At 42.4% G+C, this 27149-nt stretch overlaps 1 protein-coding gene and 1 pseudogene across 2 annotated transcripts in view; one reads left to right on the forward strand and one right to left on the reverse strand.

Moving 5' to 3' along the window:
• Positions 1–27149, reverse strand: part of LOC139579362 (C-type lectin domain family 4 member E-like) — a 295157-nt gene that overhangs the window by 106666 nt on the left and 161342 nt on the right. The window lies entirely within an intron of this gene.
• LOC139577925 (GTPase IMAP family member 9-like) lies at positions 3494–27067 on the forward strand (annotated as a pseudogene).

Raw genomic sequence — 27149 nt, forward strand, 5'->3', positions numbered from 1 at the left:
TGGGGGGCTTTCCCACGATTCAAATTCCCACGATTCAAATTCAGCAGGGAGACGATTAGACTAGGCTACGTGACGTGATTAAGTAGGGACCTCTTCACTAGCTGACCACCACTACCAAGACCTGTGTCAAGATCAGTTACTTACCACACTGGTACTCCCCATAAGCTCTATGTACAAATAAGAAAGCAGATTTGGAATCGGTCTGGCAGGATAAAATGATTACATAGAAGGATCACAGCGCTTTTACATGATGGTCTTTTTGGCTCGTAGGCCAACTAGCGTGTCAGACTCAGCGGGAGTGGGAGATGGGGGCCTACTAGCGTGTCAGACTCAGCGGGAGAGGGAGACGGGGAGCTGGGGGCCTACTAGCGAGTCAGACTCAGCGGGAGAGGGAGACGGGGAGCTGGGGGCCTACTAGTGAGTCAGACTCAGCAGGAGACAGGGGACTGGGGGCCTACTAGCGAGTCAGACTCAGCGGGAGACGGGGGACTGGGGGCCTAATAGCAAGTCAAAGCATGTGCAATTTGCAGTTCAATAACAAGGAAACGTACAAACCCCTGGCTTATCATGCAGAATTTAAAGTTGGGCTGTACAACATGCGAAAAGTTAGAGAGCTTGGGTCTACAAACGACTGGAGGGATTCAACTTGCAAAAGAGTTGGTGGAATGTACAGTAAATTAACATCCTATCTATCAGACGTAAAAAACAACAACAACAAAGAGCCCTCTTAAAAAAAGGTTTTTGAACATCCCTGAACCAAGGAGCATTTGGTGTCAGCAATCCTTGTAGAGGCTCTACAAGGCGAAAGAGGACACCAGGTTAAAACCCAAAATAAAGAATAAAATAGACACCTCACCCAGAGTCTTCAGAACACCCTTAGAAAATAGGCTAGACATCACAGCCACATGTCCGCTCATGGCTTTTGAGCAAGAAGTTGACTCTCAGGAGTTACATGGACTTGACATGGGGAGAGTCATTGTGGCAGGTTTTGAAAACTAAGGTAGGACATTTTACTTCCTTTACCTTCACAGCACAGAACAAGTTTGTAATCTGAATATGTGCGTCGTATTATCACAGGCAGGTGGCCTATATATTCTCATATGTGTGTTCTGCTGTAGCCTACATAGATTTATTTTATTTGAAGTTGTATTCTGATATTGTGATATTTGTTCTACTGCTACATTGATGTCTTGAAAATTATATGAAATTCGGGTCTTGTCAGCTCCACAGCTGAGTACTTGTGCATATGGTGTTCTGCAGTGTCGTCTAAAAATGTTGATGGACATTGATGTAGAGAAAATTAGTTTATAAGAAATTCGGACTTGTGTACGCCCCGCAGCTGTACTCAAGTATGTGGGCATGCTGCAGTGATGTCTAAATTATTTGAATTAATTAGCATCTTGGAGAGTGTTGTCTACTTCGCCGCTACTTGGCCGCTATGTTGTGTTTTTACACTTTCTTTCTCAATATGTTCCAGTACCTCTGAGCCCCCGCGGATAACTGGATGTGTCTGTTTGATGAGAGACGGTGATTCCCTAAACAAACAGTGAGTTTTTGACTTTTTGTCTCTTTGCCACCTGAAACACGACAATGGTTTCAGTTCCACAACTTCCTCATAAACACCATGAAACTATGTTTTAATTAAATCTGAACATAACAGTTCCCTCCCTAAAAGAGGATAACTTTCAAATGTATTCCATAAGGAGGTACTATAATTAAGTAAAGGGCGGCAGCGTAGCCTAGTGGTTAGAGTGTTGGATTAGTAACCGAAAGGTTTCAAGATCAAATCCCAGAGCCGACAAGGTACAAATCTGTCGTTCTGCCCCTGAACAAGGCAGTTAACACACTGTTCCTAGGCCGTCATTGAAAATAAGAATTTGTTCTTAGCTGACTTGCCTAGTTAAATAAAGGTTAAAAAAATAAAGTGCACAGCTATTGTTCTCAGGTTGTTGCCCTGACCTTATTCTTAGTCGGCATAAGTAGAGCAGAAGAAACCCAGTACAAAGTAATTTCATACTCACATAAACACAGTTCTATGAACTTAAAGGTGCATTCAGCTGACTGAGAAAAACAACTTACTCAAAACATTAATTAATTTGAGCCACCAATGAAAATGCTGCAGTTGTTTTCTAATTCTGCTTTATGTTAGCAAGGACACTGATTTTACAACATGGATAACTGCCAAGAGATTACATAAGGGGCAGATTTCCTGAAAGACACCATAGCCTTACAGTATGAAAGCAACACTGAGGAAGGTAGTGACAGTCCTACTGTCTTTTACACTTGATAGATCTACACATCTACACTCCAATACCCGAACATGAACAGCAAAGCTGGAAAATAACCTGTATACTCTACTTTAGGTAACCAGTATAGTCTACTTTATGCAACCTGTTTATTCTACTTAATGTAACCTGTATATTCTACTTTATGTAACCTGTATAGTCTACTTTATGTAACCTGTATAGTCTACTTTATGTAACCTGTATAGTCTACTTTATGTAACCTGTATAGTCTACTTTATGCAACCTGTATAGTCTACTTTATGTAACCTGTATAGTCTACTTCATGCAACCTGTATAGTCTACTTTATGTAACCTGTATATTCTACTTTATGTAACCTGCATAGTCTACTTTATGTAACCTGTATAGTCTACTTTATGTAGCCTTCAAGAGGGATATGTTGGTCGCATTCATATTCTTCACTTTATTGAGTGTTTGCATGTCTTTTGTTTGACACCAAATTATATCTTGTACATTGTCCTGTCTTTATACAGTATACTGTATATTCTGGTAATGGGAAACATGTGTAGTTTTCACTTTTGGTTCCTTGACAATAGCACATTTAAAAATAGAATATGATGATGAATGGGTGAGGTTTGAATATAAAGGGCAACATTTTCTGTGAACACTGATGGTCTGTGAGAAGGTGATGATTATTTAGTCAGATTTAAAGTGTAAATAGTGTGAAAGTGCATTTCCTTCAATGCAATCAGCAAGCTGTTATAATCCAAACTTGATCATTAAAATCTTTATTTAAAAAAAATAGTTTATATTGCAAGTAAAAGGGTTGTGACTTTTCACTGTGGTTAAATGTCTTCTTACCTAGGCTACTATGAGTAGTTTTGAAGACATGCATAGACACATGATTTTAAATCTTAATGTCATGCAGTTCATGTTGCATGTACACATACATGATTGATAGATTACATTGAAAAGCATTGTCAAATTGCCCACGGTTGATATTCTACAGTCCATAAATGCTAGTCCTTGGAATCAAGAATCAACATGAGATTTGAAAATGCATCTCTAGATGTCTTAACGGGAAGAACATGAAGAACATCTGTCAACTGTAACAACAGTGTCCTTGTAATACAACAGAACTCAGACAAAATGATGAACTCTGCATTGTTCTGGTTGGGACGACTGGAGTTGGGTTCCTGTTATCGACACTCCAGGTGTGTTTGACACCAACTGTACCAAAGGGGTGGCAATGATAAAGATATCAAAGTGCATCTCTCTCTGCTCCTGGTCCCCATGTGTTCCTGATTGTGATCCAGCTGGGTAGATTCACACCTGAGCAGAAGGAAATACTGGAGATCAATCAGACAACCTTTGGAGAACGGGCTGCAAACTAAACAATGGTCCTATTTACCCATGGAGATCAACTGGGCAGAACATAAAACGAAGAATATGTTAACATTTTCTGAGTTTTATTCGGAATTGCCGTGGGGGATATCATGTCTTGAACAACAATGTTCAGAATCCCTCTCAGGTCACTGAGCTGCTTGAGAAGATAATCAAGATTGTCATGAGGAATGGAGGAAGCTGCTACACCAATGAGATGTTCCAACAGGCTGAGAGAGCAATTCAAGAAGAGGAGGAGAGGATCCTGAAAGAGAATGAAGACAAGAGACGCAAAGAAAGAACTGAAGAAATAATATTAAGGAGCTGCTCTGGAGGAAAATAAAGCAAGACAATGAGCTGGATAGAAAATATAAGAGAGAATATAGAGATGAAGCTGAAAGAAGAAACAGGCATGTAGGGTGCGTTGGCGTAGACATTTTTGGAGTTGCAGCTGGAGTGCAAAACTGAGGGGGCTGTCAGTGCAAAACTGAGAGGGGGAGCAGGGGCAGTAGCAGCGGGTGTAGCAGGAGCTGCAGCAGGAGCAGGAAGGATTACAGTTTCAGAGAAATGCAGTATAAGTAATGGTGTGTCACAAAAAATCTATTGTTCGGTAAGCTGTCACTCAAACTATAACTGATAAACATTCTTACATGTCCTAAATAATATGTTGTTCAGTCAGTGTCCTCCTAGTCTCTTCTCACAGTCGCTAGAGTCCTCCTGTCCTGCTTATATTCCAATGACTGAATGTTAAGTGTAGTACTTGGAGGTACACATATATGCACTGTGGAATATACTGCATAGTGTGGGGAGATATAGGTAACAAGTTACAGTATTGGGTTGTGGGTATAATCATCCAAGGAACTCTGAACAAATTACTCAGATAATTGTTATACTTACATGTTTTCAATACCAATTATTAATAGATATATTGGTTATTAGTCAACTTGCTTTTGTCTTGATTAGTTTGCTCCTGATTAACAACAACACTTAACAAATGTGGTTTGGAATGACCAAATGAATTAAATGGAACACAATGTACTATAGTAACTCTACGGACCCCCCATCCCGGATCCGGGATCCTCCTCATCAGAAACGCTGACTAGCATAGCCTAGCCTAGCGCCACAGGGATATCATATAATATAATTTCATGAAATCACAAGTCCAATACAGCAAATGAAAGATAAACATCTTGTGAATCTAGCCAATATGTCTGATTTTTTAAAATTGTTTTACAGCGAAAACACAGCGTATATTTATGTTAGCTAACCACAATAGCCCAACACACAACGCCATTTTTTCACCGCAAAGATAGCTTTCACAAAACCCACAAATAGAGATAAAATTAATCACTAACCTTTGAACAACTTCATCAGATGACAGACTTATGACATCATGTTATACAATACATTTATGTTTTGTTCAAAAATGTGCATATTTATAGCTACAAATCCTGGTTTTACATTGTAGCCATGATCACAAATGGCACCAAAACAGCCAGAATAATTACAGAGAGCAACGTGAAATACAGAAATACTCATCATAAAACTTTTATGAAAAATACATGTTGTACATCAAATGAAAGATAAACATCTTGTGAATCAAGCCAACATGTCCGATTTTTTAAATGTTTTACATTGAAAACACAACATATCTTTATGTTAGCTCACCACAATAGCCCAAAACATAACGCCATTTTTTCACCATAAAGATAGCTTTCACAAAACCCACAAATAGAGATAAAATTAATCACTAACCTTTGAACAACTTCATCAGATGACAGTCTTATGACATCATGTTATACAATACATTTATGTTTTGTTCGAAAATGTGCATATTTATAGCTACAAATCCTGGTTTTACATTGTAGCCATGGTCACAAATGGCACCAAAATGTCCAGAGAAATTTTAGACAGCCACGTAATCTAGCAGAAAAACTCATCATAAACTTTGCTGAAAAATACAAGTTGCATATATAATTAAAGATACACTGGTTCTTAATGCAACCGCTGTGTTAGATTTTAAAAAATAACTTTAGTACAAAGCACAGCATGTAATAATCTGAGACAGCGCTCAGCCATTCTCCGCCATGTTGGAGTCAAAAGAGTCCACAAAAATATGAAATAACATCATACATTTTCCCTTACCTTTGATGATCTTTCATCAGAATGCAGTGCCAGGAATCCTAGTTCCACAATAAATCGTTGTTTTGTTTTAGAATGTCTTTTCTTCTGTCGAATTAGCAACTTTGGCTAGCATGGTGTTGCTCACGTGTCCATGAAGATTTTACGCATGAACGAAAAATTCAAAAAGTCATAATAATAGTCGAATAAACTGGTCAAACTCAGTTGATAATCCATCTTTAGGATGTTTTTCAGAAATATATCCAATAACTTCCCAGACGGAGCATTTCTTCGTGTCTACCTAACGCATTGCAGAAAACGATATGACAAACGCAAGTGCGTAGCCAGGTACTACCAAAATGGCTGACCTCTCACTCCAACGACTCCCATCCGGTCCCAGAGAAGGCTAGAGACTTCATTCCACGTTCTACTGCCTGTTGACATCTAGTGGAAGGCGTATGAAGTGCATACAGATCCATAAATAAAAGACAATTGAATAGGCAATGCCTTTCACAGAGACCCATTTCAGAATTTTCACTTCCTGTTTGGAAGTTTGCCTGCCAAATGAGTTCTGTTTTACTCACAGATATAATTCAAACAGTTTTAGAAACTTCAGAGTGTTTTCTATCCAATCGTAATAATAATATGCATATCATACGATATAGGACAGAGGACGAGGCCGTTTAACTTTTTATGGCTGCAGGGGCAGTATTGAGTAGCTCTGATTAAAGGTGCCCATTTCAAACGGCCTCGTACTCAATTCTTGCTCGTACAATATGCATATTATTATTACTATTGGATAGAAAACACGCTCTAGTTTCTAAAACCGTTTGAATTACACTGCTCAAAAAAATAAAGGGAACACTTAAACAACACAATGTAACTCCAAGTCAATCACACTTCTGTGAAATCAAACTGTCCACTTAGGAAGCAACACTGATTGACAATACATTTCACATTCTGTTGTGCAAATGGAATAGACAAAAGGTGGAAATTATAGGCAATTAGTAAGACACCCCCAAAAAAGGAATGGTTCTGCAGGTGGTGACCACAGACCACTTCTCAGTTCCTATGCTTCCTGGCTGATGTTTTGGTCACTTTTGAATGCTGGCGGTGCTTTCACTCTAGTGGTAGCATGAGACGGAGTCTACAACCCACACAAGTGGCTCAGGTAGTGCAGTTCATCCAGGATGGCACATCAATGCGAGCTGTGGCAAAAAGGTTTGCTGTGTCTGTCAGCGTAGTGTCCAGAGCATGGAGGCGCTACCAGGAGACAGGCCAGTACATCAGGAGACGTGGAGGAGGCCGTAGGAGGGCAACAACCCAGCAGCAGGACCGCTACCTCCGCCTTTGTGCAAGGAGGTGCACTGCCAGAGCCCTGCAAAATGACCTCCAGCAGGCCACAAATGTGCATGTGTCTGCTCAAACGGCGAATTTGCCAATCTTGGTGTTCTCTGGCAAATGCCAAACGTCCTGCCACAGCTGCCACAGCTCGCATTGATGTGCCATCCTGGATGAACTGCACTACCTGAGCCACTTGTGTGGGTTGTAGACTCCGTCTCATGCTACCACTAGAGTGAGAGCACCGCCAGCATTCAAAAGTGACCAAAACATCAGCCAGGAAGCATAGGAACTGAGAAGTGGTCTGTGGTCACCACCTGCAGAATCACTCCTTTTTTGGGGGTGTCTTGCTAATTGCCTATAATTTCCACCTTTTGTCTATTCCATTTGCACAACAGCATGTGAAATGTATTGTCAATCAGTGTTGCTTCCTAAGTGGACAGTTTGATTTCACAGAAGTGTGATTGACTTGGAGTTACATTGTGTTGTTTAAGTGTTCCCTCTATTTTTTTGAGCAGTGTATATTCAAATGTATGTGGACAACCATTCAATTAGTGGATTCGGTTATTTAAGCCACACCCGTTACTGGCAGGTGTAAAATTGAGCACATAGCCATGCAATCTCCATAGAGAAGTGGTAGCCTACACAAGCTCACAGTACGAGACTGTCGAGTGCTGAAGCGCGTAGCCTGTAAAAATTGTATTTTCTTGGTTGCAACACTCACTACAGAGTTCCAAACTGCCTCTGGAAGCAAGGTCAGCTTCCTGCTTGAGGAAACGTTGTACTCTATGGATGTTGTAGATCACGAACCTGCAGGAGCGAGTTACTGCTGTGACATTGTGTTGCCCAGGATCACATCAAGGTTCTTTGCACTCTGGGAGGTGGACACCTTAGAGTTGTCAACCATTTTAGAATGGTCTTGGAGCGGGCAGGCCTTTCCCAGGAGGAAGATCAGCTCCGTCTTCTCGAGGTTGAGGTTGTGGGCCAGCATCCAATCAGAGATGTCTTCCAGGCACACCAAGATGCGTGTTGCCACCTGGGTGTCAGAAGGGTGGAATGAAAAAATAATTTGAGTGTCATCCAAATAGCAATGATAGGTGAGACCTTGAGAGGATATGATGGAGCCTAGTGACTTGGTGTATAGAGAGAAGAGAAGAGGGCCTAGAACCGTGCCCTGGGGGACACCAGTAATGATAGTACAATGTGCAGACAGAGATCCTCGCCCAGTCACTTTGTAGAAGCTGCCTGCCAGGTAGGATTCCATCCAATAATGTGCAGGGCCTGAGAAGCCCAGCCCTGAGAGAGTGGAGAGGAGGATCTGATGTTTAATGCTGTAAACAGGCAGCAGATAGATCTAGGAGGAGAACAGAGGAGAAAGTCTGCCTTGCAGAGTGGAGAGCCTCCATGACACAGAGGAGAACAGTCTCAGTTAAGACTGGTAAGGGCCAAGTGACCTCGTTTGCTATATACTTTAGCTTGGTTTTTGAAAGCCCCACAATGTGAATTATATTACTAAAGACAATACTGATACTAATAATAATAATAATAATAACAACTTTATTTTTTTAAATAAACTTTATACACTTCAAAGTGCAAAGCACAACGCAAAGAATAGCAGAATGAAATATCAGTAGGCCTAACGCTATGACACTATTAATGTAGGTCACACGATTTCATAGAAAATGTCTCCCTGTCCCCTGACACACATTCTGTGTTGACTCATACTCATTTATTGTTCACTTATCTTTACTGTTGATGTCTACCTCTATATTACCTTAAAAACAATATAAAACAGAATGTTCCAGAATGATTGAGTGGTTTATATTGCTGCCAGCGCAGATTAGCTATCAGGATGGCCTAGAAACCTACTTCCAACTACTGACTGTTTCTGTCTGGGCTAACAGTCTTGTGGCATGATGGATCACTTTCTATGAGACTCAGATTCTGTGAATAAACAAAACCTTTTCCCTCTTACCATCTCTTTAAGTGTTAGTCAGCTGACTGCAAGGAAAATATGTATTTTCATTTGCATGCCCAGTGACATACAACTTTCATAACCTAGTTCAGTACCTGTACTGTATAATTTAAGGTGATCTGATTTCCAACCCCTGATAAAGGAATCCTTCTGTTTTAGTGTAAGTCACATGATTGCAAAGAACAGGTATCAATGCACTTTGGTTGCCACTCTAGGTTGGCTAGAAACTACCCTTAGGCACAGATCTAGGATCAGTTTACTTAACGTGAATCACAAACTAAACCATTTGCGAAAAATACAATACAATTTTATTTAACCTTTATTTAACCAGGAAAACACCCTTGAGCTGAGAAACCTATTTTAAGAAGGAGACTTGGCAAGAGGTCAGTAAGAAGTAGTCAGCAGGACCACAATAAATACAATACATTATAAAAATCCTTCTTTAACCCGTCTCCTCCCCTTCAACTACACTGATTGAAGTGTATTAAACAAGTGACATCAATAAGGTATCATAGCTTTCACCTCGATTCATCTAGTCAGTCTAAGTCTTGGAAAGAGCAGGTGTTCATTATGTTTAGTACACTAAGTGTATAGCCTACCATTTGTATTTTATAGTTATTCCTATTCGATCCTATTCTATCGAGTCACTAACACTGGGCCACGGCATTGCACCAAATTCTTGTCTCAAACATCTCATCTGTGCTTCAGAACCAAAACGTTGCTTGTCCTGACTGTTGACCAATGAGGAGTCATAAGCAATGGTGTGCAAAGGTGGGTGCACACATCCAGATTAGTGACCACTGACCAGAAAGGTATTGTTTAATTTTCACCTGTTTTGCCTGGCATGTTCATTTTATTCTTATAAAAAACTATTTAGCAATCTGCTACAGAAGCATCTTTGCCAGAACAATAAGCTACCTGGCGATTTCATCGATCATTTTCATATTTCAGATACAATGCAGAAGTTTTTACATCAATACCAAATCATTTTTGGGTAACAAATAAGTACCTTACTGTGAATGTTTTAATTTAAAATGGTCAAAAATAAACAAAAATTGCTTCTAAGTAAATAGCAATTTCTCTTGACTGTCTGGGAGTAGTCTGAGTGGGGAGGGGGAAACTGAAAATTAGTTTCTGTGGACGCAGACAGATTTCCAGCATTGTGCTTTGTTTGAAGCAGCCAGTGACGGGGCAGATATGCAGCTCTTCCTCTCTGCTACAGTTTAGAAACCATAGTTGCCTCTAGAGATTGGCATATCTTCTGTGAGCTGGCTCATTTGGCTCCGTTCACCTAAAAGAGCTCCTTTTGCTCCCAAAACGTCTCTGCGTTCAGCAAGGCTTGGAAATGGAAAAACCATGATGCCTACCATCCTTTTTTTAACCAAATTATTAGATGGCCTGCAATATTTTTTTACTACGCACTGAAAAGCGGAATGTGTCTCTCTCCTCACTATTTTGTTCCTGCACTGAGGAATTACCATCTTCAGAGAACATTTTAATAATTCATCTGCAGATAATTGATTTCTTCATCTTTTTCTTCTTTTTCTTTTCCATTTCTTTTGCCTCGTTCCTCTCAACCATAACATTTTTGAATTCCACATCAACCACAGGGATTTAACCGTTTTACAGAATGGGTGCATGCTTATTAGTAACTGGGATAAGCAATTTCATGAATGTGTCAAGTGCAGCGCCTGGTTGCACCTCGTTACACACCACAGACCAACAAATATTCTTTACAACAGCAAAGGATTTTTTTTATGACCTCTAATACACAATATTAGGCCCAGCCTTTGGAACTTTGGTTTTCCCAGATATGGCTACTATGTTGTGATCACTACATCCGATGGATTTGGATACTGCTTTAAAGCACATTTTTGCAGCATTAGTAAAGATGTGATCAATACATGTTGAGGATTTAATTAATGTGCTGTTTGTAACTACCCTGGTAGGTTGACTGATACCTAGAACCAGGTTACTGGCACTAGTTACAGTTTGAAGCTTTCTCTTGAGTGGACAGCCTGATGAAAGCCAGTCAATATTTAAATCACACAGGAAATATAGCTCTCTGTTGATATCACATACATTATCAAGCATGTCACATATGTTATCCAGATACTGACTGTTAGCACTTGGTGGTCTATAACAGCTTCCCCCCAGAATGGGTTTTAGGTGAGGCAGTAGAACTCGGACCAGCAGAAACAGACCTTTGAGCAAATAAGTCAGTTCATTTCAGACATTATTAGCAGCTTCGGCCTTATAAGCCCTTTTCTTGGTCTCTAACTTTTTCGTCTGTTGCAGTGACCATATTACCACCAAACGTAATCTCCTTTCATGCACTCTAGACATGTGTTAGTAGTACCCAACTCGCTAATGACCATTAGGTCGCTAATGATCTGGTACTCAGGGCTCTACTGTCCCTCTAACCACTCTGCCATCAATGCAAATGTATTTCGAAAATCACATCAAACACTTTTAGTGTGGACTTTATTAGTATGCATACTGGATAGACTGGTAACATTAAGGTACACTACAAACTTTCTATCCATGAGACTTGGAGATAACGTATAGTTCTAGGAGATACGGTTGGTTCATTGATGTGCAAGGTGCCGTACAGAGTTTTCCTACAATTATATTTGTTTTATTTGATGTTGAATAGCCCTAGTAATTGGGTTATTTTGATATTTTCATAATGAATTGGCTGAGATATAACCTTTAACTATATTTCCATAATGAATTGGCTGAGATATAACCTTTAACTATATTTCCATAATGAATTGGCTGAGACAGTAACTTTAACTACAGAAAATCTCACCACCATGTGTTTCTCACCACCATGTTTTTTCTATCTCCTCCTCTCTCTCCTCCATTCTTTCCTCAAGCACAGAGAGAGGGGCTGTCAACGGCTTAATGAAATATGTTTGTTGTAAAAACATGTTCATATCGATGCTCCCGAACACATTTCACTCGGTTTCCCAAATTGAGCACTGGGTAGCTGCAGGAACAGGGTTGGAGAGCACATGGCATACAGTTTGGCAGAATGTCACCTGTAGCGCAGGAAGAGGCTGCAAGCTCCCCAAACAGTGGTTGATGCTTTAGGTAAAATAACCTGAGTAGCTTACCCAGCATTACTAAAAAATGAACAGGCGGGAAAGCAACCTCCATAGCTATTCAAGTGCATACAGATTACATTTATTTTTTCCCCTGCCCCTGCCCATTTAATAATGGCCCATTCTAAATTGAAACTAATTTGACATATTAGTAAAGACAATATTAAATTGAGAATAGTCTGATGGGTGAAAATATGATCACTTGATGAGAGAACAGTGTGTGTAGCCTGAGACAAGGAGAGCAAGATTTTTGTGTTCTTTACTTTTTCAAAATCATCTATAGCCTATAGTTGCATCATGCAACCTGTATATGTTTTGATTTAAGACATTCCAATTTAATATCACATTTACACTCCACATAATGTAGCTACTTCATATGTTGTCTCGCTTCAGAATTTTCTATTTTCTATCTATGTTTTCTATTTTATTCAGTTAAGTTAAATTACATTTTTCTTAATATAAAATCATATAATATAAAATAATGGTGCATAACTTATAAGCAAATCTCGTCTGCTAGATGAACAAGTATACAGCCTACGGCATGGCGCATAGCCAAATAGCCGAATCCAGTAATTTTGTGTATTTTCTAATGCCGATGTAATTATATTAAGATTTGGCAGCATGGAATTTGAGAAATATCTGAATAACGTTGGCTTTTAGAATAAACAAAGGGACATGATCTATTAGTGGGTTAGTTGTACATCTTTAGCCCAATTATTTTTTACTACAGTAACTGTTGACATTTCATTTTCCCGCTGTACGAAAACCACAAAACAATCCTACAGTACATTATACCATTTTTTATCTAAGCATATAGGTACAAAAAGAATGCAAAATCTCACAACATGCTTTTTGAAATGCAATTAATTTGTCTATATTTAATAATTTCCCAAACCATTAAATAGATGAACTAATACCATATACCCTGTTCCTGCAGCTACCCAGTGCTCAATTTGGGAAACCGAGTGAAATCTGTTCGGAAGCATCGATATTAATATGTTTTCACAACAAACATATATAACACATACACCATAACAAATAAAACAACATCTAATCATCATGTTCCAAGATGGCAGCATGTCAAGATGTTTGTCTGTGACTAGTACATTTTAACCTACTAATAACCTATTTATTTATGGCTGCGTAACTTTGTTGTTGTGTAGTGCAAACTATTTTGTTTTTGCTGGTGTAAAGATCACGGGTCCTCCTCAACTCGGCACTTCATTACTTGAAGTTTACCAAAGTAACCCTATCTCTGGCTGGCCTGAGTTCCTTCTTCGTCCGCGGAGTGTCTTGTCCAAGCTGCTCCTTTTTGCTCTTCGCCTGGCTGTCAGTGGCAGCTCAACAATCCCCAACCCATTTTCTCTATCGCCCTCAACACCCAATCTACTCACATGTGCAAACACTCACATTGACTCATGTGAGGATTGAAAATATGCTTGGCCTATAATGGGGGTGCCTGTGTGTGTGCTGGAAGTAACATTTTGCCCCAGATAGTGTGCTGAGAAGCTGTGGTTAACCTTGAGCGGGAACAGTATGTTTAGCTATTGACACCTGCATAGAAAACAATGTTGCAGAAACTGTCTGTGCTAAATGAGGGCATAAAAACATGTGGCCTCAGTTTCTAGGGTGTGGGCGCGTAATCTACACAGCAACAACGCCGGACATCTGGAGCGCTGTGGGGCTGGGACCAGCCTGGGCGCCACCGATAAGCTAGTGATTCTAAACCACACTTAGCCTCTACTCTGACAGGCCAACTCTGAAGTTGGAACTATCTCTGTCCTAGTATAAAAAAGAACTCTGTTGAATTTGTCACGTTCCTGACCTGTTTTCTGTTAGTTTTGTATGTGTTAGTTGGTCAGGACGTGAGTTTGGGTGGGCAATCTATGTTTTCTGTTTCTATGTTGGTTTAAAGGGTGACCTAATATGGCTCTCAATTAGAGGCAGGTGGTTTTCATTTCCTCTGATTGAGAGTCATATTAAGGTAGGTGTTTTCACACTGTTTGTTTGTGGGTGGTTGTCTCCTGTGTTAGTGTCTGTCTATGGTGCACCATACGGGACTGTTTCGGTTTGTTTGTTCATTTTGTTCGTTCGGTTTTTATGTAGTCATTTCCCTGTGCGTGCGTTCTTCGTGTTACATGTAAGTTCTTACGTCCAGGTTTGTCTACATGCGTTTTGTTATTTTGTTAGTTAATTCAAGTATAGTTCGTTTTTTGTCTTCGTTGTTTTGTCGTGTCTAAATAAATATCATGTCTAAGTATCACGCTGCGTCTTGGTTCAATCCATGCTCCTCCTCTTCCGATGAAGAGGAGAACCGTTACAGAACCACCCACCTTACCAGAACCAAGCAGCGTGAGTTCGAGCAGTGGAACACGCAACAGGAGAGGCTAAATTATTTGGAGAAATGGACATGGGAGGAAGACCTAGAAGGCAAAGGACCCTGGGCGCAGCCAGGAGAATATCGCCGCCCCAAAGAGGAGCTGGAGGCAGCTAAAGCTGAGAGGAGGGTATATGAGGAGGCAGCAAGGAAGCAAGGCTGGAGGCCGGAGAATCAAGCCAAAAACCGGCGTTATGAGGGGACGCGTCTAGCACGGAAGCCCGAAAAGCCCGTGAGTACTACCCAAAAATTTCTTGGGGGGTGGCTAAGAGGTAGTGGGCCAAGGGCAGGTAGGAGACCTGCGCCCACTTCTCAGGCTAACCGTGGAGAGCGGGAGTACGGGCAGACACCGTGTTACGCAGTAGAGCGCACGGTGTCTCCTGTACGTGTGCATAGCCCGGTGCGGGTTATTCCACCTCCCCTCACTGGTAGGGCTAGATTGAGCGTTGAGCCGGATGTCATGAAGCCGGCCCTACATATCTGGCCACCAGTACGTCTCCTCGGGCCGGCTTACATGGCACCAGCCTTACGCATGGTGTCCCCGGTTCGCCTACATAGCCCGGTGCGGGTTATTCCACCTCCCCGCACTGGTCGGGCGACGGGGAGCATTCAACCAGGTAAGGTTGGGCAGGCTCAATGCTCAAGGGAGCCAGTACGCTTGCACGGTCCGGTATTTCTGGCGCTACCTCCCCGCCCCAGCTCAGTACCACCAGTGCCTACACCACGCACCAGGCTTCCAGTGCGTTTTCAGAGCCCTGTTCCTCCTCCACGCACTCTTCCTATGGTGCGTGTCTCCAGCCCAGTGCCTCCAGTTCCGGCACCACGCACTAAGCCTCCTGTGCGTCTCCAGAGCCCTGTACGCACTGTTCCTTCTCCCCGTACTCGTCCTGATGTGCGTGCACTCAGCCCGGTTCCACCAGTGCCGGTACCACGCACCAGGCCTATAGTGCGCTTCGAGAGGTCAGTGTGCCCTGTCCCTGCTCCCCGCACTAGGCTTGAAGTGCGTGTCTCCAGTCCGGTGCCTCCAGTTCCGGCACCACGCACCAGGCCTACAGTGCGTCTCAGCCGGCCAGAGTCTGCCGTCTGCCCAACGGCGCCTGAACTGTCCGTCTGCCAAGCGCTGCATGAACTGCCCGTCTGTATTGAGCCTTCAAAGCCACCCGTCTGCCATGAGCCTGCAAAGCCGCCCGTCTGCCATGAGCCTACAGAGCCTTCCGCCAGACAGGAGCCGCTAGAGCCTTCCGCCAGACAGGAGCCGCTAGAGCCTTCCGCCAGACAGGAGCAGCCAAAGCCTTCCGCCAGACAGGATCAGCCAGAGCCATCCGTCTCCGCAGCGCCATCTGAGCCATCCGTCTCCGCAGCGCCATCTGAGCCATCCGTCTCCTCAGCGCCATCTGAGCCATCCGTCTCCTCAGCGCCATCTGAGCCATCCGTCTCCTCAGCGCCGTCTGAGCCATCCGTCTCCCCAGCGCCGTCTGAGCCATCCGTCTCCCCAGCGCCGTCTGAGCCATCCGTCTGTCCCGAGCCATTAGAGCCGCCCGTCTGTCCCGAGCCGTCAGAGCCGTTAGTCAGTCAGGAGCCGCTAGAGCCATTCGTCAGTCAGGATCTGCCAGAGCCGCCAACCAGACAGGATCTGCCAGAGCCGCCAACTAGACAGGATCTGCCAGAGCCGCCAACCAGACAGGATCTGCCAGAGCCGCCAACCAGACAGGATCTGCCAGAGCCGCCAACCAGACAGGATCTGCCAGAGCCGCCAACCAGACAGGATCTGCCAGAGCCGTCAGCGAGCCATGAGCGTCCAGAGCCGTCAGCCAGCCATGAGCGTCCAAAGCCGTCAGCCAGCCATGAGCGTCCAGAGCCGTCAGCCAGCCATGAGCGTCCAGAGCCGTCAGCCAGCCATGAGCGTCCAGAGCCATCAGCCAGCCATGAGCGTCCAGAGCCGTCAGCCAGTCATGAGCTGCCCCTCAGCCCAGAGCGGCCATTTATACAGAACTGCCCCTCAGTCCAGAGCTGTCTCTCCGTCCGGAGCTGCCCTTCAGTCCGGAGTTGCCCCTCTATCCTGAGCTACCTCTCTATCCTGACCTACCTCTCTGTCCTGTGCTATATCTCTGTCCTGAGCTACCTTATCCCGGTGCTGCCCCTTGTCCCGGTGCTGCCCCTTATATTAAGGTTACCATTAAAATTAAGTGGGTGTAAGATGAGGGTGGTCATTCTAAGGGGGAGACGTAAGCTGGGATTGACTATGGTGGGGTGGGGACCTCGCCTAGAGCCTGAGCCACCACCGTGGTCAGATGCCCACCCAGACCCTCCCCTAGACTTTGTGCTGGTGCGCCCGGAGTTCGCACCTTGAGGGGGGGGTTATGTCACGTTCCTGACCTGTTTTCTGTTAGTTTTGTATGTGTTAGTTGGTCAGGACGTGAGTTTGGGTGGGCAATCTATGTTTTCTGTTTCTATGTTGGTTTAAAGGGTGACCTAATATGGCTCTCAATTAGAGGCAGGTGGTTTTCATTTCCTCTGATTGAGAGTCATATTAAGGTAGGTGTTTTCACACTGTTTGTTTGTGGGTGGTTGTCTCCTGTGTTAGTGTCTGTCTATGGTGCACCATACGGGACTGTTTCGGTTTGTTTGTTCATTTTGTTCGTTCGGTTTTTATGTAGTCATTTCCCTGTGCGTGCGTTCTTCGTGTTACATGTAAGTTCTTACGTCCAGGTTTGTCTACATGCGTTTTGTTAGTTAATTCAAGTATAGTTCGTTTTTTGTCTTCGTTGTTTTGTCGTGTCTAAATAAATATCATGTCTAAGTATCACGCTGCGTCTTGGTTCAATCCATGCTCCTCCTCTTCCGAGGAAGAGGAGAACCGTTACAGAATTCAAGTTAGTTCTCTGCTTTACCCTGCGTGGTGATACAGTGAACCCGTATATACGAAAATTGGATTTACCATTTAACGCATGTGTTAAATAAAAATACTTAAAGTATATTCGGTGACTCTGAATCACATTTTATCCTGATACCAGATTCGATTGACGCAACCCTTTACACTCATACATACACGCTGTCCCACTCTCCCCTTACCTTCGTTGGCCTCTTATTGTTATATTTTTTTCTTGTCAGAGAAAATGTCTCTTGTCAGAGAAATTGCTTTGTGCACTGACTTTACTGAACTCTGGAGAAAACGAACATTGTCGCAGGGTGAGTACATCTGACAATGTGCTCTCCCGTCCATTAGGCATTTTGTCTGCAGAAACTCGCTCTTTTTTACTCGGTCCACTCATCCAAGTGCCGATGCATTTGTGGCATGATGTGAACAATACAAATTTGTGTCACTACCAAAGTCTAATGGTTTTAAATTACTGTTTTGTATTGTCTGGAAACTCACTTGTAGAATTCGCTTGCAGTAGGTCTCTTAAAAAAGAGAAGTCGTGCAAGGTTATTAAACAGAGGTGCCTAGTTATTCTTCTTTTGTTGATATCAGGTAACATGCAACCTAACCCTTGCCCTGATATGCAATGTCTCCAAACCCCCTCTGATTTTAAATCAAGATCTGGTTTTGGTATTTTTCATTTAAATGTACGCAACCTGTTGTCAAAAATTGATGGAGTTAGGATTTGGGCTAAATCAACTGATGCTGAGGTAATTGTGTTTTCTGAAACCTGGCTCAGCAAGTCTGTTTTTGATAAGGATATTTGTATAAGTGGTTACAATGTTTATCGCACTGATCGGGTTAAAGGTGGGGGTGTGGCTATATATGTAAAATCTAAATTCCATGTAAGTGTGGGAAAGTCTGAAACTATTTGTAAACAGTTGGAATTTCATGCTTTGAATATTGAGGTTTCAAAGGGCCTCTCTATAACTGTGATTGGCTGTTATGGACCCCCTTCTGCTCTCGGTGATACATTTTCTTCTTTGACGCACCTTATGTCTAAACTTCTTTACAGTAAAATTATCTTGATTGGTGATCTCAACTGGTTAAAGCCAGTGTTTGATGATTTAGTTCTATGAATCTTACCCAGTTGATTAACTCACCCACTCGCCCAAATCTTAAATGCCCAAATAAATCTACCCTGATTGATTTGATATTGACAAATGTTCCACATATATTCTGCGTTTGGTGTTTTTTGTAATGATTTAAGTGACCATTGTGCTGTTATTGCTGTTAGAAATACTAAGGTTCCAAAGACAAACCCACGTTTTATTTGTAAGAGAAATCTGAAGTGTTTTAATGAGCAGGCTTTATTTCATGATTTGTTTTATTTTGACTGGTGCAGATTGAGCTTATTCCTGATGTGGAAATGCCTGGATATTCTTTCATGATGGTTTTTTCCAAATAGGAAACAAACATGCCCCATTCCGCAGGTTCAGGGTTAAAGGGCGGGATAATCCATGGTTTTCTTCTGAGCTGTCTTGTATTATTCACGACCGTAATCTAGCCTGGGCTAAAGCAAGGAAATCTTGTTCTGATGCTGATTGGCTTATTTTTAGGCAGTTACGAAACAAGTGTTATTTTCTTCTCAGGAAGGCCAAGTCTGAATATTTTATGTCTGTTACCACTGATAACCTGAATGACCCTAGAACGTTTGGAATGCTATTAAGTCTATGTCTGGTAACAGTAATGTTACTGAATTACCGTCATGTGTTTTGAAGGACTCTCTTGCTGTATATGACAAAACTGAAATGCTGAATTGTTTCAATGAGCACTTTGTATCATCTGGTAGGCTGTTTGATTCAGTGTCCTCTATCTCTGTACAACCCTGTGCGGATGATCCAGTGTCCTCTGTCTCTGTACAACCCTGTGTGGATGAACCAGTGAGAGCTGGTCAAACTTTTAGCTTTTTGCCATTCTCAGTGCAGGTGGTACATAAAGCCCTGAAATCCTTAGATCAAAGAAAGCCTGCAGGGCCTAATCTTTTGGATCCCTGCTTTTTAAATCTGGCAGCTGATTTCATAGCTGAACCACTTACATATCTGTTCAATCAACCCTGGAATGTAATGAAATTCCAAAAATCTGGAAATCAGCATTTGTCCTACCACTTTTAAAAGGGGGAGATCCAACTCTTTTAAATAATTATAGGCCAATCTCAAAGCTGTCACCCCTTGTGAAAATACTTGCAACCCTTGTAAGTGAACAGCTAAAAGAGTTTTTATTTACTAACTCTATTTTATCAATTTACCAATCGGGCTTCAGGAAGAAGCATAGCACAATTACAGCAGCCATGAAGGTTTTAAATGATATCACTGAAGCCCTTGACAAAAAACAGCACTGTGTCTCACTTTTTATTGATCTCTCTAAGGCTTTTGATACAGTTGATCATGCTATACTAAGGCAGAGATTGTTGAGTGTAGGTCTTTCGGAGCATGCAGTTGCATGGTTTGCTAACTATCTGTCTGATAGAACTCAGTGCACTCAATTTGATGAGCTTATGTCTGTTAAATTGTCTGTCCTTAATGGTGTGCCCCAAGTCTCTGTACTTGGTCCTCTTATTCACTATTTATATAAATGATTTAGACAAAAATGTCCAAAATGCACAACTTCATTTTTATGCTGATGATACTGTTATTTACTGTTGTGCTTCGTCTCTTACAAAAGCTTTCCAGAACTTGCAAACTGCGTTCAACATACCTTGTGTCAATTGAAGCTTATCCTCAATACTGACAAAACTAAACTAATGGTGTCTGAACATTTCACCTATTACTACCTGTCAGGGCAAGGAGATTGAGGTTGTAACCTAATTCTAATTGATGACGGCCTCTTTTAAATTGCATATTCAACAACTTACAAAAGAATTGAAGCTGAAATTGGGATTTTATTTTAGGAATAAGGCCTGTTTTACTTTTGAAGCCAGAAGGAGGCTAGTATCAGCTACATTTATGCCTTTACTAGACTATGGGGATATTTTATATATGAATGCTTCCGCTCAGTGTTTGAGATCAATTGACACTCTTTACCATGGCACTTTGAGATTTATTTTAAACTCCAAAACCCTTACCTACCACTGCACTTTGTATACCAGGGTTGGCTGGCCTTCTCTAGTCACTCGTAGGCATTTTGGGTTTACTACCTTTTTATTTGGGCATTTTTATTTTTCAGAAATGTGGTGGGTACTCTCTTTGTTCGCTGGACTTTATCCTGCTAACTGTTCCGAAATGTCCGAACTGAATCTGGTAAAAGGTATTTCATGTACTCTGCGCCATCGTCTTGGAACACCTTACAAAATGATTTTAAACTGGAAGAACCTGTCCCGATTGCTGTTTTTAAATCACTAATGAAGGATTTTGAGGCTGATTCCCTGACCTGTCAATGTTTTTAATTTTATGTTTTTGATTTTGTTATACTCTTGTGAATTCAATGGTTTTTACTAGATTACTTGTAGTTTTTCATGTTGTCTGTCTGTAATTTTTGTAATGACTTGGTGCTGCCTATCTTGGCCAGGACGCTCTTGGAAAAGAGATTTTAAATCTCAATGAGCCCTTCCTGGTTAAATAAAGGTGGGGAAACATGAAAAGAGGGTGAGATTAGTAGTTAGTAGGGAACTGTAATCGGTACGTTACCTCATTGACCCTCCGAAGGAACTTGAATGGCCCCTCAAACTGGGGCTCAGCTTCCGGCACGGCAGGTGGAGCGGAAGGTTCCTGGTGGACAGCCAGAAGCGATCACCAGGATGGAAAACGGGTGCCTCACTGCGGTGGCAGTCTGCCAACTCCTGGCGGCGGACAGTGTGTTGGAGACTCACGTGGGCAGCGTTCCAAACCTCTGTGTACCAGAACCACTCGTCCACCGCAGGGGAGGTCCACGGTGCCAAATCCGGCTGGTACCCCAGGACACACTTGGAGACAACCCAGTGGAGGAGTGACGAAGTGAGTCCTGGGCGTACTCGGCCCAGGGAAGAAACCGGGAACACTCCTCCTGCCAGTCCTTACAATGACTCCTAAGGAACCTCCCCAGCTCCTGGTTGGTCCTCCCCACCTGCACGTTGGACTGAGGCCAGTACCAGGATGTGAGGCTGACCGTGAACCCTAGATTCTACATAGCCAAGACATGAATTGGGGACCACGGTCGGAGATAATTTCCTCCAGAAGGCCATAGTCCTGCTGGAATAGTGCATCAGCAACTTGAAGAATAGTAGGGACACCAGAGAGAGGGAGAAAACGGCAAGTTTTGTCCACAACAACCATAACAGTGGTGAAACCATCAGACAGGAGAAGGTCAGTAACAAAATCTATGGATAGATCGGACCAAGGCTGCTGAGGCACGGGAAAGGGAAAGAGTTTCCCTGCTGGAGCGTACCGGGAGATTTGGTTTGTGCACATACAGAGCAGGAGTTGACGTAGTGGCCAACATCCTACGCCAAGATGGTTCACCAGTACTTATCGGAGATGGATTGAGTGGTGCGGGTGATACTTGGGTGTCCAGCGGCAAAGGATGTGTGCGCCCATGTCAATAGCCGATCCCTTACCTCCGTGGGAACGTAGGTGCGCTCCGTTGGACAGGTAGCAGGCGTAGCTTCCCTCTCGAGAGCCTGCTGGATGTCCACGTCTACATCCCAAAGCACGGGGGCAGCAATTCAGGAGGGCGGTATGATGCGTGCACTCAGGACAGGACCCTCTGCTGAATCGTGGAGACGGGACAGGGCATCGGCTTTGATATAAACTCAGCAAAAAAAGCTGCATTAAGTACTGCTACACCTCCTCATGGACTGCACCATATTTTCCAGTTCTTGCTGTGAGATGTTACCCCACTCTTCCACCAAGGCACCTGCAAGTTTCCAGACATTTCTGGGTGGAATGGCCCAAGCCCTTACCCTCCGATCCAACAGGTCCCAGACGTGATCAATGGAATTGAGAGCCGGACTCGTCGCTGGCCAAGGCAGAACAGTGACATTCCTGTCTTGCAGGAAATCACGCACAGAATGAGCAGTATGGCTGGTGGCATTGTCATGTCAGGATGAGCCTGCAGGAAGGGTACCACATGAGGGACGAGGATGTCTTCCCTGTAACGCACAGCGTTGAGATTGCCTGCAATGACATCAAGCTCAGTCCGATGATGCTGTGACACACTGCCCCAGACCATGACAGACCCTCCACCTCCAAATCGATCCCGCTCCAGAGTACAGGCCTCGGTTCATTCCTTCGACGATAAATGCAAATCCGACCATTAGCCCTGTTGTGACAAAACCACGACTCGTCAGTGAAGAGCACTTTTTGCCAGTCCTGCTTGGTCCAGCGATGGTGGGTTTGTGCCCATAGGCGACCTTGTTGCCTGTGATATCTGGTTCGGACCTGCCTTACAACAGGCCTACAAGCCCTCAGTATAGCCTCTCTCAGCCTATTGCAGACAGTCTGAGCACTGATGGAGGGATTGTGCATTCCTGGTGTAACTTGGGCAGTTGTTGTTGCCATCCTGTACCTGTCCTGCAGGTGTAATGTTCGGATGTGCCGATTGCAATTTATTGCCCTGGACACATCTGTAGTCCTCATGCCTCCTTGCAGCATGCCTAAGGCATGTTCACGCAGATGAGCAGGGACCCTGGGCATCTTTCTTTTGGTGTTTTTCAAAGTCAGTAGAAAGCCTCTTTAGTGTTGTGTCTTTGCTATGCCGGATTAAGTGATATGACATGCTATTTTATGAAATAATTTCTCTGTAATTAATATTACCTGATTAAACGAATCATGTAAATGTAATTAACTAGAAAGTCGGGGCACCACAGAAGAATGTTTTTAGAGCTGTTGTCTTCTGAATAAACTTAAAGACCTGGTAATGATTTATATCAATAGCAGTCAATTATTAATCGTCACCATATTCAGTCTCATCTGAAAGTCTTAGAAGTATTTGTTATCTTCACGAACCCTGGCTAACAAGTTGAATCAGCAATACAAAATGTTGTTTAATTATTTATTTACTAAATGGCTAAATAATCACAAAGAATTACATATACACAGGATGGATCATACATTGATTACTAATTATGTCATACAAGAAAACGTCCCTAGAGGACGGAACCAGATATGACGGCTGATAACACAAAGAAAGGGGATTGGGTTTGAATGAAAGCGCGGGAAGACTGAGGAACAAAATGATTGGGTCTCTATCGGACCTTATAAAGCTGTGCTATCGTAAATACAGAATCTTGTGCATTCTAAATAACCGCCCATTTGGAAAAAGAAAATGCAAGATATATTTACCCTTAGCTACATTTTGATAGATTGGTCGTAGATGGAAGGCTGGGTTTCCCAGCAGAGATTTCCCTTGTCCTTTGAAGAATATGTATTGTGGTAGAACGGGTACTTTGTCGTACCGTCGCCATGTGGTAGAACGGATTCGTTGTAGTACCCTGTCTTTCTGAAGAGATTGTCCATCCTTTCCTTGCCCACGTTTACAGCTGCTGCTGCTAACTCAACCTCTAGGATGTATCACTTCTTTAGTGAATAAGAGTTCAAAGTTCATACCAAGTTGCCATACTATAAGCTCATGCTATATTCTGGCTGGTGTAGTCAAATTCATCCTTCCAGCATGTCGATTGTCACCTCCACCTTGAAATTCGCCCTTCTAAATATATGGACATCAGTCCTCACGTCACCGGGAATGTTAATTTCGTTAGGTTGCAGTCGATCAACCATTCACAACCAGAGCTCACTATGAGGTTGGCTTAGTTCTGAAGTTGATATTAGCCCGTTTAAACATATGGACAGCAGTCCTCACTTCATCGGGAACACAAGGTTGACATTCGTCAATGGGCTTTTGAAGTGGTGGAGAGAAGGGCGTGTTTCATAGTTCACAACCAATGTATGTTCACTTGGGCGGGGCCACTGAGTGAGCAGAGTTTACTTATGAAAACAATTCTCTAATTTAGAAGCTAAAATTACATTTAATCTTTTCACAAATAGATTCATATTTAATCATTTAAATTTCACCACAATTCCATGTGAATCTGATAACTAGAATGTGTAGAATTTCAAAGATACAGTTTATGTCGTCCTATCATCAGTGTAATGTCTCAGACGACAAGTGATCTGACATCATATTCTTTAAGTTCCAATGGATATTTTCAACTGGTTGGATTACCGAAATATGGTTCCGTTCCCAACCTTTTGATGTTACCAGACTCTCTCTATGTTAACAAAGGGCTTTCCAAGAGTCAAATCTATAGAGTAGAGAGAGAAAAGGGGGGGAAAGGTATTTATTGGGGTCATAAACTTCACCAACAGGGCAACGTCATGACATTAGTGTCCTAAGTTTTCATAACTGTGACCTACCGTCTGCCCACCGTCTGCCTACCGTCTGTAAGCTGTTAGTGTCTTAACAACCGTTCCACAGGTGCATGTTCATTATTTGTTTATGGTTCATTGAACAAACATGAGAAACAGTGTTTAAACCCTTTACAATGAAGATCTGTGAAGTTATTTGGATTTTTACTAATTATATTTGAAAGACAGGGTCGTGAAAAAGGGACGTTTCTTTTTTTGCTGAGTTTATATATGGTAGCTAACTTAGATGATGACTGTGTGAACTATTAAACTGATGTCACATTTCAAGGTTTGTCCATAACTTGTTCCCTGTTTGTAGCAGGATGTGTTTACATTAGGGCTGTTGCGGTGAACAAATTACCCCCACACTGACAGTTATGAGTTATGACCGCAGTAAAATTCCACTTCACTGTTGCGTCACGGTAACCTCCTCTTATGCACTCTGGACACATTGGTAGTTACCAATTTAGTAACAACCATCAGGTCCTAATGGCCTGGTACTCAGGGCTCTGTTGTCCCTCTAACAGCGCTGGCATCATTTCAAATGCATTTGAAAATCACATCATACACCTATATCAACAGTATCATGCTTTTAAAACTCACGTCACTGTGATGATCATTTTAGAGAAGGAGGTCAACAGCAGGTTGAAACTGAGTGTAAAACCTGGTCATTGTGGATGATGTTTCAAAGCGTAACAAAACAAAATGGACAGTGCTTTCTAAGGTCATGATTAATTTAAAACGCCTACTTTAACCTGAGATCTGGTGTTTGGAGGGTGTTGGAATGTAAACACCATTGTAAGTGTTATGATACACAGAAAGTGTTTTAAGTAGAATAGAAGAACCCTGGAACACCCAAAGTGGTTCTTCAATCTGAGTATTGGTGTTTTCAATAGAGTCTTGTGAAAACACTTTGGGGGTTTCAGTGCATGTAAAAGGCAGCATATTAAAACATAAATAAGATATTACTTTTCATCCTAATTTTACACACTCAACCACACAGCCACACTGTAAAAAAAATGCTGTAGTGTATTGAATTTCCCCTCCCAAAAAACATACTCATATAGCCACGTGAAGTAGGGGAGCTGAGGGTGCTGCAGCAGCCCCTGAAAATTCAGAATACGTTTTTTAAAATTATGGTTGTTGTAGATTGCTGCATTAAATGTTTCCATCATGTTCATTGTGATCTATGGTAGCCTATATTAGGCCTATCTTTTTTATCCTCCCCAGTTGTTAATTTACTCTGATGTACTTATTCATCATTGGTTACAAAAAATATTGCATGGCATTTACTAAACCTATGATAATGTAGGAAATGTCAACAATTAAAATCCCATCTGATTTGCAGTATTAAATACTTCTGCTCTGTTGCCTACTGAGTAATTGCTGGTGCATTTAAGGGCCAAGTGCACTGAATGACTAAGTTAATGAAATGGGATTGTATCAGTGATTTTATTAATGACATGTTGCTGAATATGTTTTCCTATATTACAGCATATCCAGGAGAACAAAACAGGAGAAGAGAAAGCATGGATACTCCTGTAATATGTAAGTTACAGTAGGCTAACTTCAGAGATACTCTGTTACAGTAAAAAAAGAAAATCTGCTCTTTACTGGCTCAAAGTTATCATTTTGATTTATTTTCAGTTTCTGAGCTGAGGATTGTCATTTTAGGGAGGACTGGAGCAGGGAAGAGTACATCAGGAAACACCATCCTGGGGAGAACAGAATTTGAAGTAGATTGTGCTGCCCAGTTGGTGACCAAACAATGCAAGAGGAGCAGTGAGACAGAAATGAGTGTTGCAGTCATTGACACCCAGGACCTGTTTGACAAACAACTCCCAGAGTCTTCAGTGAGGACCCAACTGGTGGAGTGCATCGTCCTCTCCTAGACCCCATGTCTTCCTGCTTGTTGTCCAAATTGCTCGCTTTACAGAGGAAGAGCAGAACACTGTTAAGAGGATCCAGGACATCTTTGGAGAGGCAGCAGTGAGACACACTATGGTTCTGTTTACCTGTGGATAAAGAATAAAAGAGAAGAGCATTGAGGAGTTCATCCAAGAGGCTGGTGAGGGTCTGCAGCGAATCATTGAGACATGTGGAAACCTGTACCACGTCTTCAATAATGAGGACTTGGACGACCATGAGAAAGTATAGCAGCTGATGGATAAAGTTACAGCCATGGTGAACGAGAATAAAGAGGAATGCTACACCAAAGACATGTACCAACAAGTGGAGAAAGACATCCAGAGCAGAGGAAGAACTGAAACGAGTGAATAAAAAAGAGCTGAAAGAGAAGGAAGACCTGGAGTCAGAAATAGCAATGAATGCACTGCAATCAAAAGACTATGATATACAAGAA

Source organism: Salvelinus alpinus, chromosome 6 (assembly GCF_045679555.1).
Source record: "Salvelinus alpinus chromosome 6, SLU_Salpinus.1, whole genome shotgun sequence".
Lineage (NCBI taxonomy): Eukaryota > Metazoa > Chordata > Actinopteri > Salmoniformes > Salmonidae > Salvelinus > Salvelinus alpinus.